The sequence below is a fragment of the Pleurodeles waltl genome, chromosome 11 (assembly GCF_031143425.1).
Source record: "Pleurodeles waltl isolate 20211129_DDA chromosome 11, aPleWal1.hap1.20221129, whole genome shotgun sequence".
Taxonomy (NCBI): Eukaryota; Metazoa; Chordata; class Amphibia; order Caudata; family Salamandridae; genus Pleurodeles; species Pleurodeles waltl.
In genome coordinates, this window is record NC_090450.1 from 588,108,781 (window position 1) to 588,126,578 (window position 17,798).

Below are 17,798 nucleotides of genomic sequence, written 5' to 3' on the forward strand. Positions count from 1 at the left end.
TCCCCTTTGGAGGACGGATGTTCCGCGTCATGAAGAAGCTTGCAGAGGTATTCCCATGCAGAAAGACCGCAAACAAGCCTTGCTAGCTGCAAGGGTCGCGGTTAGGGTTTTTGGATGCTGCTGTGGCCCAGGAGGGACCAGGATGTCGCCAATTGCGTGAGGAGACAGAGGGGGCGCCCAGCAAGACAGGGAGCCCTCCCAGAAGAAGGCAGAGCCCGCAGAAGTGCTGGAACAGGCACTACGAAGAAGAGTGAACCGGAGCTCACCCGAAGTCACAAAAGAAGGTCCCACGACGCCGGAGGACAACTCAGGAGGTCGTGCACTGCAGGTTAGAGTGTCGGGGACCCAGGCTTGGCTGTGCACAAAGGAAATCCTGGAAGAGTGCACAGGAGCCGGAGCAGCTGCAAATCACACGGTACCCAGCAATGCAGTCTAGCGTGGGGAGGCAAGGACTTACCTCCACCAAACTTGGACTGAAGAGTCACTGGACAGTGGGAGTCACTTGGACAGAGTTGATGAGTTCCAGGGACCACGCTCGTCGTGCTGAGAGGGGACCCAGAGGACCGGTGATGCAGTCTTTTGGTGTCTGCGGTTGCAGGGGGAAGATTCCGTCGACCCACAGGAGATTTCTTCGGAGCTTCTAGTGCAGAGAGGAGGCAGACTACCCCCACAGCATGCACCACCAGGAAAGCAGACGAGAAGGCGGCTGGATGAGCGATACAAGGTTGCAGTAGTCGTCTTTGCTACTTTATTGTGGTTTTGCAGGCGTCCAGAGCAGTCAGCGGTCGATTCCTTGGCAGAAGGTGAAGAGAGAGATGCAGAGGAACTCTGATGAGCTCTTGCATTCGTTATCTAAAGAATTTTTGAGGCAGGCCCATAAATAAATAAAACAATAAGAGTACCCACCTGTATCCAAAAGGACGTTACCTCCTAGTCTACCCAGGGATTAAGTAACCTGTGTCTGGTACTTTAAGCCACTCCTATCAACACCTTCAGGTCAAGAATCCAGAGGCCTGGAATTGGTTCTAGTAGAGCCGTAGCATTAAAAAAGTGGCTAAAGATATTGGAAAACGCAAGGCATCAGAACCCCCAAGGGGGAAGGAGAAATCTACAAAAAAACTTAGGAATGCAGGAGAGAACTGTACTATAGCTGAAATTGATAATCTCATTGAGGAGGTAGAGTCACTACTATGCAATAGGGCTACCCCCCGGGAAGGTCCTGATAAAAAGATTACCTCCTATTATACAAAGAAAGCTGAAATAGAGAAAGACAACCTGACAGAGAGTGTTAACCAGCAAGAGGGGGAGGTATCGCCCTATATTAGGACAGGTAGCCCCAAAGACACCACAACTCGAGCCATACACCCAAGCACCATAGATAGTATTAGGAAGAAGGGCCACAGGCAGAAGAGTGATGTTGTGTGCTTCAATAAGTACGCAGTCTTGGCAGAACTTGCTACTAATAAAGCACAGAATGCACAAGAGGGGGAATCCGTGGATGAGCTAGATCAAACCATCCCAATAGTACAGTCGGCTAGAGAGAGGATATCACTACCCAATCAAGAACCAGTGAATCATTTAAAACACAAAACAAGAACTCTAGCAGATCTTTATGATCTACTTTTCGGATTAATCCAGGAAGTTAGGGAATTAAAACTTGAAGTAAGAACTTTATCAGATATTGTGGAAAAGGAGGGGGCAGGGGAACCCATAGAGCTCAGAGCGAAAAGGAGAACCCCCTTGCATCACTACACGCACAAGGTAGACCTATATGTCCTCAAAGTTTGAATACCCACCCCAACCCTACCCCAGCTATAGCCAAGATCTTACACCAATCACAGGGATGTACGAGAGGGGCAAATGAGGGAAATACCGGATTACGTAATTATCCTATAAGCAAGGTTGGTGTTCTATGCCAAGAAACAGGGAACTTTCTAAGAGAACCCCGCCCGGAAATAGGGACACAAAAAGAAAAGGTGATACCTACTCTGAAGCCCTATTCCCAAGTATATAACGACTGTATCCTTCGCACCACATGGAGCCGTCACTTTGAGGGGGAAAAATGTCCTACTAGGACTAATGTTGTTTATCTGCTAAATGTCCCGACACTGGCCCAAAATAGCATGGAAGACGAGGATTCCTTAAAGAATAAGCTTATACACTGGATTAGGTCCTAAAGACACTGACTTTCTATAACTCGTTCAGATATTATGGGGGCAGAAAGAATGCCAGGAGAGACAGGGAAACAGGACGTTGTTGTACTGATACTCAAGGATGGAAGATTAACTGAAGGTCTGATTGATATGGAACAGAGAATCACTGCCCCCAAAATTAATGCAATGAGATTTAGCCCGGACCCATTTATTACCAAACCCATAGTCCAGAGGGTCAAATATAATAACGGGGGATTGCAAATGAGAAATGGAGATTCCAATCTTGAATTAGTAGATTGACTAACCCAGTTAGATCAGGCACATCTGGGACCAATTGGGGACTCAACAGTAGTTGAGCCCCATGAAGGGAAAAATCGTCATGCTAGAGGGGTAGGCAGCACAGGGGAGTATTTGCCCCGTAGGAAAGAATTGACCGCATACCTGAGCCCCATTTCTAATGCCACGACCTTAAATGAAAGGGGAACAGTCACTATGATCTCCTGGAATGTAGCGGGCCTAAAAAGTAAGCTTATAGATCCTGAATGGCAGGACTACATTGAACATTATCATGTTTGTCTCTTCCAAGAGACTTGGCTCAAGGATCCACCGTACAAATTGGGTTATAAAACCTTTTTTATTAGCGCAACTTCAGCAGCCAGAGGGAGGCCGTATGGGGGGTTGGTTGCATGGGTGAAAATCTCACTAAATACCGAGATATGTACGCAAACCACAGAGTCAGAGGATATTATGTGGTTGGTATTGGAAAAACAAAATAATGTTATATCCCACCTGTTTAATGTGTATATGTAGCAAAGTACCATCTTGCCTGGCATGTTACCCCCATTTTTCACTGTATTTATGTTGTTTTAGTTGTATGTGTCACTGGGACCCTGTTCACCAGGGCCCCAGTGCTCATCATTGTGCCTGAATGTGTTACCTGTGAAGTGACTAACTGTCTCACTGAGACTCTGCTAATCAGAACCTCAGTGGTTATGCTCTCTCATTTCTTTCCAAATTGTCACTAACAGGCTAGTGACCAATTTTACCAATTTACATTGGCTTACTGGAACACCCTTATAATTCCCTAGTATATGGTACTGAGGTACCCAGGGTATTGGGTTCCAGGAGATCCCTATGGGCTGCAGCATTTCTTTTGCCACCCATAGGGAGCTCTGACAATTCTTACACAGGCCTGCCACTGCAGCCTGAGTGAAATAACGTCCACGTTATTTCACAGCCATTTTACACTGCACTTAAGTAACTTATAAGTCACCTATATGTCTAATCTTTACCTGGTAAAGGTTAGGTGCAAAGTTACTTAGTGTGAGGGCACCCTGGCACTAGCCAAGGTGCCCCCACATTGTTCAGGGCCAATTCCCCGGACTTTGTGAGTGCGGGGACACCATTACACGCGTGCACTACATATAGGTCACTACCTATATGTAGCTTCACAATGGTAACTCCGAATATGGCCACGTAACATGTCTATGATCATGGAATTGCCCCCTCTATGCCATCCTGGCATAGTTGGCACAATCCCATGATCCCAGTGGTCTGTAGCACAGACCCTGGCACTGCCAAACTGCCCTTCCTGGGGTTTCACTGCTGCTGCTGCCAACCCTTCAGACAGGCATCTGCCCTCCTGGGGTCCAGCCAGGCCTGGCCCAGGATGGCAGAAGAAAGGACTTCCTCTGAGAGAGGGTGTTACACCCTCTCCCTTTGGAAAATGGTGTGAAGGCAGGGGAGGATTAGCCTCCCCCAGCCTCTGGAAATGCTTTCTTGGGCACAGATGTGCCCAATTCTGCATAAGCCAGTCTACACCGGTTCAGGGGACCCCTTAGCCCTGCTCTGGCGCAAAACTGGACAAAGGAAAGGGGAGTGACCACTCCCCTGACCTGCATCTCCCCTGGGAGGTGTCCAGAGCTCCTCCAGTGTGCTCCAGACCTCTGCCATCTTGGAAACAGAGGTGCTGCTGGCACACTGGACTGCTCTGAGTGGCCAGTGCCACCAGGTGACGTCAGAGACTCCTTCTGATAGGCTCCTTCAGGTGTTAGTATCCTATCCTCTCTCCTAGGTAGCCAAACCCTCATTTCTGGCTATTTAGGGTCTCTGTCTCTGGGGAAACTTTGGATAACGAATGCAAGAGCTCATCCGAGTTCCTCTGCATCTCTCTCTTCACCTTCTGCTAAGGAATCGACTGCTGACCGCGCTGGAAGCCTGCAAAACTGCAACATAGCAGCTAAGACGACTACTGCAACTCTGTAACGCTGATCCTGCCGCCTTCTCGACTGTTTTCCTGGTGGTGCATGCTGTGGGGGTAGTCTGCCTCCTCTCTGCACTAGAAGCTCCGAAGAAATCTCCCGTGGGTCGACGGAATCTTCCCCCTGCAACCGCAGGCACCAAAAAGCTGCATTACCGTTCCCTTGGGTTTCCTCTCAGCACGACGAGCGAGGTCCCTCGAATCCAGCAACTCTGTCCAAGTGACTCCCACAGTCTAGTGACTCTTCAGTCCAAGTTTGGTGGAGGTAAGCCCTTGCCTCACCTCGCTAGACTGCATTGCTGGGAACCGCGACTTTTGCAACTACTCCGGCCCCTGTGCACTTCCGGCGGAAATCCTTTGTGCACAGCCAAGCCTGGGTCCACGGCACTCTAACCTGCATTGCACGACTTTCTAAGTTGGTCTCCGGCGACGTGGGACTCCTTTGTGTAACTTCGGGTGAGCACCGTTTCACGCATCCTCGTAGTGCCTTTTTCTGGCACTTCTCCGGGTGCTACCTGCTGCTGAGAGGGCTCCTTGTCTTGCGCGACGTCCCCTCTACCTCCTGGCGCAATTTGCGACATCCTGGTCCTTCCTGGGCCACAGCAGCGTCCAAAAACGCTAAGCGCACGATTTGTGTGAGAAGGTAGCCTCTTTCTAGCCTTGTTACCCCCACTTTTGGCCTGTTTGTGAGTGTATGTCAGGGGTTTGTCACTGTTTTCACTGTCTCACTGGTATCCTGATAGCCAGGCCCCAGTGCTCATAGTGAAAACACTATGTTTTCAGTATGTTTGTTATGTGTCACTGGGACCCTGCTAGTCAGGACCCCAGTGCTCATAAGGTTGTGGCCTATATGTATGTGTCACTGGGACCCTGTCACACAGGGCTCCAGTGCTCATAGGTGTGCATGTATGTGTTCCCTGTGTGGTGCCTAACTGTCTCACTGAGGCTCTGCTAACCAGAACCTCAGTGGTTATGCTCTCTCATTACTTTTAAATTGTCACTAACAGGCTAGGGACCAATTTTACCAATTTACATTGGCTTACTGGAACACCCTTATAATTCCCTAGTATATGGTACTGAGGTACCCAGGGTATTGGGGTTCCAGGAGATCCCTATGGGCTGCAGCATTTCTCTTGCCACCCATAGGGAGCTCTGACAATTCTTACACAGGCCTGCCACTGCAGCCTGAGTGAAATAACGTCCACGTTATTTCACAGCCATTTTACACTGCACTTAAGTAACTTATAAGTCACCTATATGTCTAACCTTTACCTGGTAAAGGTTAGGTGCAAAGTTACTTAGTGTGAGGGCACCCTGGCACTAGCCAAGGTGCCCCCACATTGTTCCGAGCCAATTCCCTGAACTTTGTGAGTGCGGGGACACCATTACACGCGTGCACTACATATAGGTCACTACCTATATGTAGCTTCAACATGGTAACTCCGAATAAGGCCATGTAACATGTCTATGATCATGGAATTGCCCCCTCTATACCATCCTGGCATAGTTGGCACAATCCCATGATCCCAGTGGTCTGTAGCACAGACCCTGGTACTGCCAAACTGCCCTTCCTGGGGTTTCACTGCAGCTGCTGCTGCTGCCAACCCCTCAGACAGGCAGCTGCCCTCCTGGGGTCCAGCCAGGCCTGGCCAAGGATGGCAGAACAAAGAACTTCCTCTGAGAGAGGGTGTGACACCCTCTCCCTTTGGAAAATGGTGTGAAGGCAGGGGAGGAGTAGCCTCCCCCAGCCTCTGGAAATGCTTTGTTGGGCACAGAGGTGCCCAATTCTGCATAAGCCAGTCTACACCGGTTCAGGGACCCCTTAGCCCCTGCTCTGGCGCGAAACTGGACAAAGGAAAGGGGAGTGACCACTCCCCTGACCTGCACCTCCCCTGGGAGGTGTCCAGAGCTCCTCCAGTGTGCTCCAGACCTCTGCCATCTTGGAAACAGAGGTGCTGCTGGCACACTGGACTGCTCTGAGTGGCCAGTGCCACCAGGTGACGTCAGAGACACCTGCTGATAGGCTCCTTCAGGTGTTAGTAGCCTATCCTCTCTCCTAGGTAGCCAAACCCTCTTTTCTGGCTACTTAGGGTCTCTGTCTCTGGGGAAACTTCAGATAACGAATGCATGAGCTCAGCCGAGTTCCTCTGCATCTCTCTCTTCACCTTCTGATAAGGAAACGACCGCTGACCGCGCTGGAAGCCTGCAACATAGTAGCAAAGACGACTACTGCAACTCTGTAACGCTGATCCTGCCGCCTTCTCGACTGTTTTCCTGCTTGTGCATGCTGTGGGGGTAGCCTGCCTCCTCTCTGCACCAGAAGCTCCGAAGAAATCTCCCGTGGGTTGTGAGAAGGTAGCCTCTTTCTAGCCTTGTTACCCCCACTTTTGGCCTGTTTGTGAGTGTATGTCAGGGTGTTTGTCACTGTTTTCACTGTCTCACTGGGATCCTGATAGCCAGGCCTCAGTGCTCATAGTGAAAACACCATGTTTTCAGTATGGTTGTTATGTGTCACTGGGATCCTGCTGGTCAGGACCCCAGTGCTCATAGGTTTGTGGCCTATATGTATGTGTCACTGGGACCCTGTCACACAGGGCCCCAGTGCTCATAGGTGTGCATGTGTATGTTCCCTGTGTGGTGCCTAACTGTCTCACTGAGGCTCTGCTAACCAGAACCTCAGTGGTTATGCTCTCTCATTACTTTTAAATTGTCACTAACAGGCTAGTGACCAATTTTTACCAATTTACATTGGCTTACTGGAACACCCCTATAATTCCCTAGTATATGGTACTGAGGTACCCAGGGTATTGGGGATCCAGGAGATCCCTATGGGCTGCAGCAATTCTTTTGCCACCCATAGGGAGCTCTGACAATTCTTACACAGGCCTGCCACTGCAGCCTGAGTGAAATAACGTCCACGTTATTTCACAGCCATTTTACACTGCACTTAAGTAACTTATAAGTCACCTATATGTCTAACCTTTACCTGGTAAAGGTTAGGTGCAAAGTTACTTAGTGTGAGGGCACCCTGGCACTAGCCAAGGTGCCCCCACATTGTTCAGAGCCAATTCAATGAACTTTGTGAGTGCGGGGACACCATTACACGCGTGCACTACATATAGGTCACTACCTATATGTAGCTTCACCATGGTAACTCCGAATATGGCCATGTAACATGTCTATGATCATGGAATTGCCCCCTCTATGCCATCCTGGCATTGTTGGTACAATTCCATGATCCCAGTGGTCTGTAGCACAGACCCTGGTACTGCCAGACTGCCCTTCCTGGGGTTTCACTGCAGCTGCTGCTGCTGCCAACCCCTCAGACAGGCAGCTGCCCTCCTGGGGTCCAGCCAGGCCTGGCCCAGGATGGCAGAACAAAGAACTTCCTCTGAGAGAGGGTGTGACACCCTCTCCCTTTGGAAAATGGCGTGAAGGCAGGGGAGGAGTAGCCTCCCCCAGCCTCTGGAAATGCTTTGTTGGGCACAGATGTGCCCAATTCTGCATAAGCCAGTCTACACCGGTTCAGGGACCCCTTAGCCCCTGCTCTGGCGCAAAACTGGACAAAGGAAAGGGGAGTGACCACTCCCCTGACCTGCACCTCCCCTGGGAGGTGTCCAGAGCTCCTCCAGTGTGCTCCAGACCTCTGCCATCTTGGAAACAGAGGTGCTGCTGGCACACTGGACTGCTCTGAGTGGCCAGTGCCACCAGGTAACGTCAGAGACTCCTGCTGATAGGCTCCTTCAGGTGTTAGTACCCTTTCCTCTCTCCTAGGTAGCCAAACCCTCTTTTCTGGCTATTTAGGGTCTGTGTCTCTGGGGAAACGGTAGATAACGAATGCATGAGCTCAGCCGAGTTCCTCTGCATCTCCCTCTTCACCTTCTGATAAGGAATCGACCGCTGACCGCGCTGGAAGCCTGCAAACCTGCAAACCTGCAACATAGTAGCAAAGACGACTACTGCAACTCTGTAACGCTGATCCTGCCGCCTTCTCGACTGTTTTCCTGCTTGTGCATGCTGTGGGGGTAGTCTGCCTCCTCTCTGCACCAGAAGCTCCGAAGAAATCTCCCGTGGGTCGACGGAATCTTCCCCCTGCAACCGCAGGCACCAAAAAGCTGCATTACCGGTCCCTTGGGTCTCCTCTCAGCACGACGAGTGAGGTCCCTCGAATCCAGCGACACCGTCCAAGTGACCCCCACAGTCCAGTGACTCTTCAGCCCAAGTTTGGTGGAGGTAAGTCCTTGCCTCACCTCGCTGGGCTGCATTGCTGGGAACCGCGACTTTGCAAGCTACTCCGGCCCCTGTGCACTTCCGGCGGAAATCCTTCATGCACAGCCAAGCCTGGGTCCACGGCACTGTAACCTGCATTGCACGACTTTCTAAGTTGGTCTCCGGCGACGTGGGACTCCTTTGTGCAACTTCGGTGAGCACCGTTTCACGCATCCTCGTAGTGCCTGTTTCTGGCACTTCCCCGGGTGCTACCTGCTTCAGTGAGGGCTCTTTGTCTTGCTCGACGTCCCCTCTCTCTGCAGGTCCAATTTGCGACCTCCTGGTCCCTCCTGGGCCCCAGCAGCGTCCAAAAACGCCAAACGCACGATTTGCGTGTAGCAAGGCTTGTTGGCGTCCATCCGGCGGGAAAACACTTCTGCACGACTCTCCAAGGCGTGGGGGATCCATCCTCCAAAGGGGAAGTCTCTAGCCCTTGTCGTTCCTGCAGTATTCACAGTTCTTCAGTCTAGTAAGAGCTTCTTTGCACCAACCGCTGGCATTTCTTGGGCATCTGCCCATCTCCGAGCTGCTTGTGACTTTTGGACTTGGTCCCCTTGTTCCACAGGTACCCTCAGTCAGGAATCCATCGTTGTTGCATTGCTGATTTGTGTTTTCCTTGCATTTCCCCTCTAACACGACTATTTTGTCCTTAGGGGAACTTTAGTGCACTTTGCACTCACTTTTCAGGGTCTTGGGGAGGGTTATTTTTCTAACTCTCACTATTTTCTAATAGTCCCAGCGACCCTCTACAAGGTCACATAGGTTTGGGGTCCATTCGTGGTTCGCATTCCACTTTTGGAGTATATGGTTTGTGTTGCCCCTATCCCTATGTTTCCCCATTGCATCCTATTGTAACTATACATTGTTTGCACTGTTTTCTAAGACTATACTGCATATTTTTGCTATTGTGTATATATATCTTGTGTATATTTCCTATCCTCTCACTGAGGGTACACTCTAAGATACTTTGGCATATTGTCATAAAAATAAAGTACCTTTATTTTTAGTATAACTGTGTATTGTGTTTTCTTATGATATTGTGCAAGTGACACTTGTGGTACTGTAGTAGCTTCACACGTCTCCTAGTTCAGCCTAAGCTGCTCTGCTAAGCTACCATTATCTATCAGCCTAAGCTGCTAGACACCCTATACACTAATAAGGGATAACTGGGCCTGGTGCAAGGTGCAAGTACCCCTTGGTACTCACTACAAGCCAGTCCAGCCTCCTACATTGGTTGTGCAGTGGTGGGATAAGTGCTTGAGACTACTTACCACTCTTGTCATTGTACTTTTCATAAGAGAAAAATATACAAAACAAGGTCAGTGTATATACACATAGCCAAAAAGTTTTGCATTTCCTCTTTGCACTCTTTTCAAAGTGCTGAAAAGTACTTCTAAAACTTTCAAAAAGTTCTTAAAAGTTTAAAAAGTTTTTTCTGTCTTTCCAAAAAGTTCTGAATTTTTTTTTTTTTTTTTCTATCACTTTAACTCTCTCTAAAAATGTCTGGCACAGGCCAAAATGTTGAACTGTCCAAACTTGCATATGATCACCTTAGCTGGAAAGGAGCAAGGAGTCTCTGCATAGAGAGAGGTTTGAGTGTAGGGAAGAATCCTTCCTTAGAACTGTTAATTAACATGCTTAGAGTACAGGATAAGGCCATAAGTGCCCAATCTGGTGAAAAAGTAGCTAATGGTTCTCAATCTGATCCAGGGACTCCCCCAGGAAAAGATTCAGGAAAGAAACTTCTCAGCCTGCCCATTACTAGACAGTCTAGCATAGTTGGTACAGAGGTTGAATCACACCATACTGATGGTGTGCTCTCACATTATACTGGTAGCCAAGCTGTTAGGGTGCCCTCTGTAAGGGACAGGTCTCCTTCTGTTCATTCCCATCATACCTCTGTATCTAGAAATGTCCCTCCCACCCACCCTGATGACAGATTGTTAGAAAGGGAGCTCAATAGATTGAGAGTGGAACAAACCAGACTGAAGCTCAAGAAGCAACAGCTGGATTTGGATAGACAGTCTTTAGAATTAGAGAAGGAAAGACAGAAGTTGGGTTTAGATACCCATGGTGGCAGCAGCAGTATTCCCCATAGTCATCCTGCAAAAGAGCATGATTCCAGGAATCTGCACAAGATAGTTCCCCCTTATAAGGAGGGGGATGACATTAACAAGTGGTTTGCTGCACTTGAGAGGGCCTGTGTTGTACAGGATGTCCCTCAAAGGCAGTGGGCTGCTATCCTATGGCTATCATTTAGTGGAAAGGGTAGGGATAGACTCCTTACTGTGAAAGAAAGTGATGCCAATAATTTTACAGTTCTTAAGAATGCACTCCTGGATGGTTATGGCTTAACCACTGAACAGTACAGGATAAAGTTCAGAGAGACCAAAAAGGAGTCTTCACAAGACTGGGTTGATTTCATTGACCATTCAGTGAAGGCCTTGGAGGGGTGGTTACATGGCAGTAAAGTTACTGATTATGAAAGCCTGTATAACACAATCCTGAGAGAGCATATACTTAATAATTGTGTGTCTGATTTGTTGCACCAGTACCTGGTAGACTCTGATCTGACCTCTCCCCAAGAATTGGGAAAGAAGGCAGACAAATGGGTCAGAACAAGGGTGAACAGAAAAGTTCATACAGGGGGTGACAAAGATGGCAATAAGAAGAAAGATGGTGAAAAATCTCAAGATAAGCATGGGGATAAGGGTAAAACCAAAGATCCCACTTCAAATCTTAAACACTCTTCAGAGGGTGGGGATAAAACAAATTCTTCTTCTTCTTCCCAACCTGCACACATTAAAAAGCCTTGGTGCTTTGTGTGTAAAAACAGAGGCCATAGGCCAGGGGATAAGTCCTGTCCAGGTAAACCCCCTGAGCCTACCACCACTAATACATCAAGCTCTAGTGCCCCTAGCAGTAGTGGTACTAGTGGTGGGACTGCTGGCAACAGTCAAGCAAAGGGTGTAGTTGGGTTCACTTATGGGTCCATAGTGGAAACTGATGTAATCAGTCCCAAGACAGTTTCTGTCACACCTAGTGGCATTGGCCTTGCCACACTGGCTGCTTGTCCCCTTACAAGGATAAGTACAGGCAGACAGTTTCAATAAATGGGGTTGAGGCCTTGGCCTACAGGGACACAGGTGCCAGTTTCACTTTGGTGACTGAAAACCTAGTGCCTCCTGAACAACACATCATTGGACAACAGTATAAGATTATTGATGTCCATAACTCCACTAAGTTTCTTCCCTTAGCTATAATTCAGTTTAGTTGGGGTGGAGTTACTGGCCCTAAGCAGGTGGTGGTATCACCTAGCTTACCTGTAGACTGTCTCTTAGGTAATGACCTAGAGGCCTCAGGTTGGGCTGATGTAGAGTTTTATGCCCATGCAGCCATGCTGGGCATCCCTGAGGAATTGTTCCCTCTCATTTCAAGTGAAATGAAAAAGCAAAGGAGAGAAGGCCTGAAAACTCAGGATCCCTCTCCATCAACAGGTAAAAAGGGTATCACAGTATCCCCTAACCACCCTACCATTCAGGATACTATTCCTGTGGTGGGAGAAACCTCTCCTGGGGTGGCACCTGTTCCAAGGGAATCATCAGCTGGCAAAGCTGGACTCCCTGAGGTGGAAGTACTTCTCTGTGGGATAACTAACATTGGTGAGAAAAACAGCACCATTTTAGTTAACATGGAGCATCCCTCCAACCCTCCCAGAGAAACTTTAGTGCAGAAACCCTGCACTACCTCACAACACTTAGGACAGCATCCCTGCCCTAGTGTGGAGCTCATAGGACAGCATCCCTGCCCTGCTCCAACTCAAGAGAAACAGCATCCCTGTTCTCTCTTCCAGCCAGATGGACAAAGTTTTTGCCCAGCTATGGCTTTATTGAGACAGCATCCCTGTCTGGCATTTCCATCACTACAAATAGGTTCAGTGGACAATTCCCACTGCTCTAAACTAAAACTTACTGATAGAAACTCTGAAAATACATCTTCACATTGTTGCTTAGCTAAAAAACTTCAAACAGGGTGGTTTACATCCCCACAGGGAAGTAACCATATAGTGGATGATAAAGGGAGTAACCAGTCTATTGCAGAGCTACTCTCTACTTATCACCACTTAGACAATAAAGTCTCAACTGGCCAAGGTTAGCCTTATTGTCCTTCGTTTGGGGGGGGGGGGTTGTGTGAGAAGGTAGCCTCTTTCTAGCCTTGTTACCCCCACTTTTGGCCTGTTTGTGAGTGTATGTCAGGGTGTTTGTCACTGTTTTCACTGTCTCACTGGGATCCTGATAGCCAGGCCTCAGTGCTCATAGTGAAAACACCATGTTTTCAGTATGGTTGTTATGTGTCACTGGGATCCTGCTGGTCAGGACCCCAGTGCTCATAGGTTTGTGGCCTATATGTATGTGTCACTGGGACCCTGTCACACAGGGCCCCAGTGCTCATAGGTGTGCATGTGTATGTTCCCTGTGTGGTGCCTAACTGTCTCACTGAGGCTCTGCTAACCAGAACCTCAGTGGTTATGCTCTCTCATTACTTTTAAATTGTCACTAACAGGCTAGTGACCAATTTTTACCAATTTACATTGGCTTACTGGAACACCCCTATAATTCCCTAGTATATGGTACTGAGGTACCCAGGGTATTGGGGATCCAGGAGATCCCTATGGGCTGCAGCAATTCTTTTGCCACCCATAGGGAGCTCTGACAATTCTTACACAGGCCTGCCACTGCAGCCTGAGTGAAATAACGTCCACGTTATTTCACAGCCATTTTACACTGCACTTAAGTAACTTATAAGTCACCTATATGTCTAACCTTTACCTGGTAAAGGTTAGGTGCAAAGTTACTTAGTGTGAGGGCACCCTGGCACTAGCCAAGGTGCCCCCACATTGTTCAGAGCCAATTCACTGAACTTTGTGAGTGCGGGGACACCATTACACGCGTGCACTACATATAGGTCACTACCTATATGTAGCTTCACCATGGTAACTCCGAATATGGCCATGTAACATGTCTATGATCATGGAATTGCCCCCTCTATGCCATCCTGGCATTGTTGGTACAATTCCATGATCCCAGTGGTCTGTAGCACAGACCCTGGTACTGCCAGACTGCCCTTCCTGGGGTTTCACTGCAGCTGCTGCTGCTGCCAACCCCTCAGACAGGCAGCTGCCCTCCTGGGGTCCAGCCAGGCCTGGCCCAGGATGGCAGAACAAAGAACTTCCTCTGAGAGAGGGTGTGACACCCTCTCCCTTTGGAAAATGGCGTGAAGGCAGGGGAGGAGTAGCCTCCCCCAGCCTCTGGAAATGCTTTGTTGGGCACAGATGTGCCCAATTCTGCATAAGCCAGTCTACACCGGTTCAGGGACCCCTTAGCCCCTGCTCTGGCGCGAAACTGGACAAAGGAAAGGGGAGTGACCACTCCCCTGACCTGCACCTCCCCTGGGAGGTGTCCAGAGCTCCTCCAGTGTGCTCCAGACCTCTGCCATCTTGGAAACAGAGGTGCTGCTGGCACACTGGACTGCTCTGAGTGGCCAGTGCCACCAGGTGACGTCAGAGACTCCTGCTGATAGGCTCCTTCAGGTGTTAGTAGCCTTTCCTCTCTCCTAGGTAGCCAAACCCTCTTTTCTGGCTATTTAGGGTCTCTGTCTCTGGGGAAACGGTAGATAACGAATGCATGAGCTCAGCCGAGTTCCTCTGCATCTCCCTCTTCACCTTCTGATAAGGAATCGACCGCTGACCGCGCTGGAAGCCTGCAAACCTGCAACATAGTAGCAAAGACGACTACTGCAACTCTGTAACGCTGATCCTGCCGCCTTCTCGACTGTTTTCCTGCTTGTGCATGCTGTGGGGGTAGTCTGCCTCCTCTCTGCACCAGAAGCTCCGAAGAAATCTCCCGTGGGTCGACGGAATCTTCCCCCTGCAACCGCAGGCACCAAAAAGCTGCATTACCGGTCCCTTGGGTCTCCTCTCAGCACGACGAGTGAGGTCCCTCGAATCCAGCGACACCGTCCAAGTGACCCCCACAGTCCAGTGACTCTTCAGCCCAAGTTTGGTGGAGGTAAGTCCTTGCCTCACCTCGCTGGGCTGCATTGCTGGGAACCGCGACTTTGCAAGCTACTCCGGCCCCTGTGCACTTCTGGCGGAAATCCTTCGTGCACAGCCAAGCCTGGGTCCACGGCACTCTAACCTGCATTGCACGACTTTCTAAGTTGGTCTCCGGCGACGTGGGACTCCTTTGTGCAACTTCGGCGAGCACCGTTTCACGCATCCTCGTAGTGCCTGTTTCTGGCACTTCCCCGGGTGCTACCTGCTTCAGTGAGGGCTCTTTGTCTTGCTCGACGTCCCCTCTCTCTGCAGGTCCAATTTGCGACCTCCTGGTCCCTCCTGAGCCCCAGCAGCGTCCAAAAACGCCAAACGCACGATTTGCGTGTAGCAAGGCTTGTTGGCGTCCATCTGGCGGGAAAACACTGCTGCACGACTCTCCAAGGCATGGGGGATCCATCCTCCAAAGGGGAAGTCTCTAGCCCTTGTCGTTCCTGCAGTATTCACAGTTCTTCAGCCTAGTAAGAGCTTCTTTGCACCAACCGCTGGCATTTCTTGGGCATCTGCCCATCTCCGAGCTGCTTGTGACTTTTGGACTTGGTCCCCTTGTTCCACAGGTACCCTCAGTCAGGAATCCATCGTTGTTGCATTGCTGATTTGTGTTTTCCTTGCATTTCCCCTCTAACACGACTATTTTGTCCTTAGGGGAACTTTAGTGCACTTTGCACTCACTTTTCAGGGTCTTGGGGAGGGTTATTTTTCTAACTCTCACTATTTTCTAATAGTCCCAGCGACCCTCTACAAGGTCACATAGGTTTGGGGTCCATTCGTGGTTCGCATTCCACTTTTGGAGTATATGGTTTGTGTTGCCCTTATCCCTATGTTTCCCCATTGCATCCTATAGTAACTATACATTGTTTGCACTGTTTTCTAAGACTATACTGCATATTTTTGCTATTGTGTATATATATCTTGTGTATATTTCCTATCCTCTCACTGAGGGTACACTCTAAGATACTTTGGCATATTGTCATAAAAATAAAGTACCTTTATTTTTAGTATAACTGTGTATTGTGTTTTCTTATGATATTGTGCAAGTGACACTTGTGGTACTGTAGTAGCTTCACACGTCTCCTAGTTCAGCCTAAGCTGCTCTGCTAAGCTACCATTATCTATCAGCCTAAGCTGCTAGACACCCTATACACTAATAAGGGATAACTGGGCCTGGTGCAAGGTGCAAGTACCCCTTGGTACTCACTACAAGCCAGTCCAGCCTCCTACATTGGTTGTGCAGTGGTGGGATAAGTGCTTGAGACTACTTACCACTCTTGTCATTGTACTTTTCATAAGAGAAAAATATACAAAACAAGGTCAGTGTATATACACATAGCCAAAAAGTTTTGCATTTCCTCTTTGCACTCTTTTCAAAGTGCTGAAAAGTACTTCTAAAACTTTCAAAAAGTTCTTAAAAGTTTAAAAAGTTTTTTCTGTCTTTCCAAAAAGTTCTGAATTTTTTTTTTTTTTTTTCTATCACTTTAACTCTCTCTAAAAATGTCTGGCACAGGCCAAAATGTTGAACTGTCCAAACTTGCATATGATCACCTTAGCTGGAAAGGAGCAAGGAGTCTCTGCATAGAGAGAGGTTTGAGTGTAGGGAAGAATCCTTCCTTAGAACTGTTAATTAACATGCTTAGAGTACAGGATAAGGCCATAAGTGCCCAATCTGGTGAAAAAGTAGCTAATGGTTCTCAATCTGATCCAGGGACTCCCCCAGGAAAAGATTCAGGAAAGAAACTTCTCAGCCTGCCCATTACTAGACAGTCTAGCATAGTTGGTACAGAGGTTGAATCACACCATACTGATGGTGTGCTCTCACATTATACTGGTAGCCAAGCTGTTAGGGTGCCCTCTGTAAGGGACAGGTCTCCTTCTGTTCATTCCCATCATACCTCTGTATCTAGAAATGTCCCTCCCACCCACCCTGATGACAGATTGTTAGAAAGGGAGCTCAATAGATTGAGAGTGGAACAAACCAGACTGAAGCTCAAGAAGCAACAGCTGGATTTGGATAGACAGTCTTTAGAATTAGAGAAGGAAAGACAGAAGTTGGGTTTAGATACCCATGGTGGCAGCAGCAGTATTCCCCATAGTCATCCTGCAAAAGAGCATGATTCCAGGAATCTGCACAAGATAGTTCCCCCTTATAAGGAGGGGGATGACATTAACAAGTGGTTTGCTGCACTTGAGAGGGCCTGTGTTGTACAGGATGTCCCTCAAAGGCAGTGGGCTGCTATCCTATGGCTATCATTTAGTGGAAAGGGTAGGGATAGACTCCTTACTGTGAAAGAAAGTGATGCCAATAATTTTACAGTTCTTAAGAATGCACTCCTGGATGGTTATGGCTTAACCACTGAACAGTACAGGATAAAGTTCAGAGAGACCAAAAAGGAGTCTTCACAAGACTGGGTTGATTTCATTGACCATTCAGTGAAGGCCTTGGAGGGGTGGTTACATGGCAGTAAAGTTACTGATTATGAAAGCCTGTATAACACAATCCTGAGAGAGCATATACTTAATAATTGTGTGTCTGATTTGTTGCACCAGTACCTGGTAGACTCTGATCTGACCTCTCCCCAAGAATTGGGAAAGAAGGCAGACAAATGGGTCAGAACAAGGGTGAACAGAAAAGTTCATACAGGGGGTGACAAAGATGGCAATAAGAAGAAAGATGGTGAAAAATCTCAAGATAAGCATGGGGATAAGGGTAAAACCAAAGATCCCACTTCAAATCTTAAACACTCTTCAGAGGGTGGGGATAAAACAAATTCTTCTTCTTCTTCCCAACCTGCACACATTAAAAAGCCTTGGTGCTTTGTGTGTAAAAACAGAGGCCATAGGCCAGGGGATAAGTCCTGTCCAGGTAAACCCCCTGAGCCTACCACCACTAATACATCAAGCTCTAGTGCCCCTAGCAGTAGTGGTACTAGTGGTGGGACTGCTGGCAACAGTCAAGCAAAGGGTGTAGTTGGGTTCACTTATGGGTCCATAGTGGAAACTGATGTAA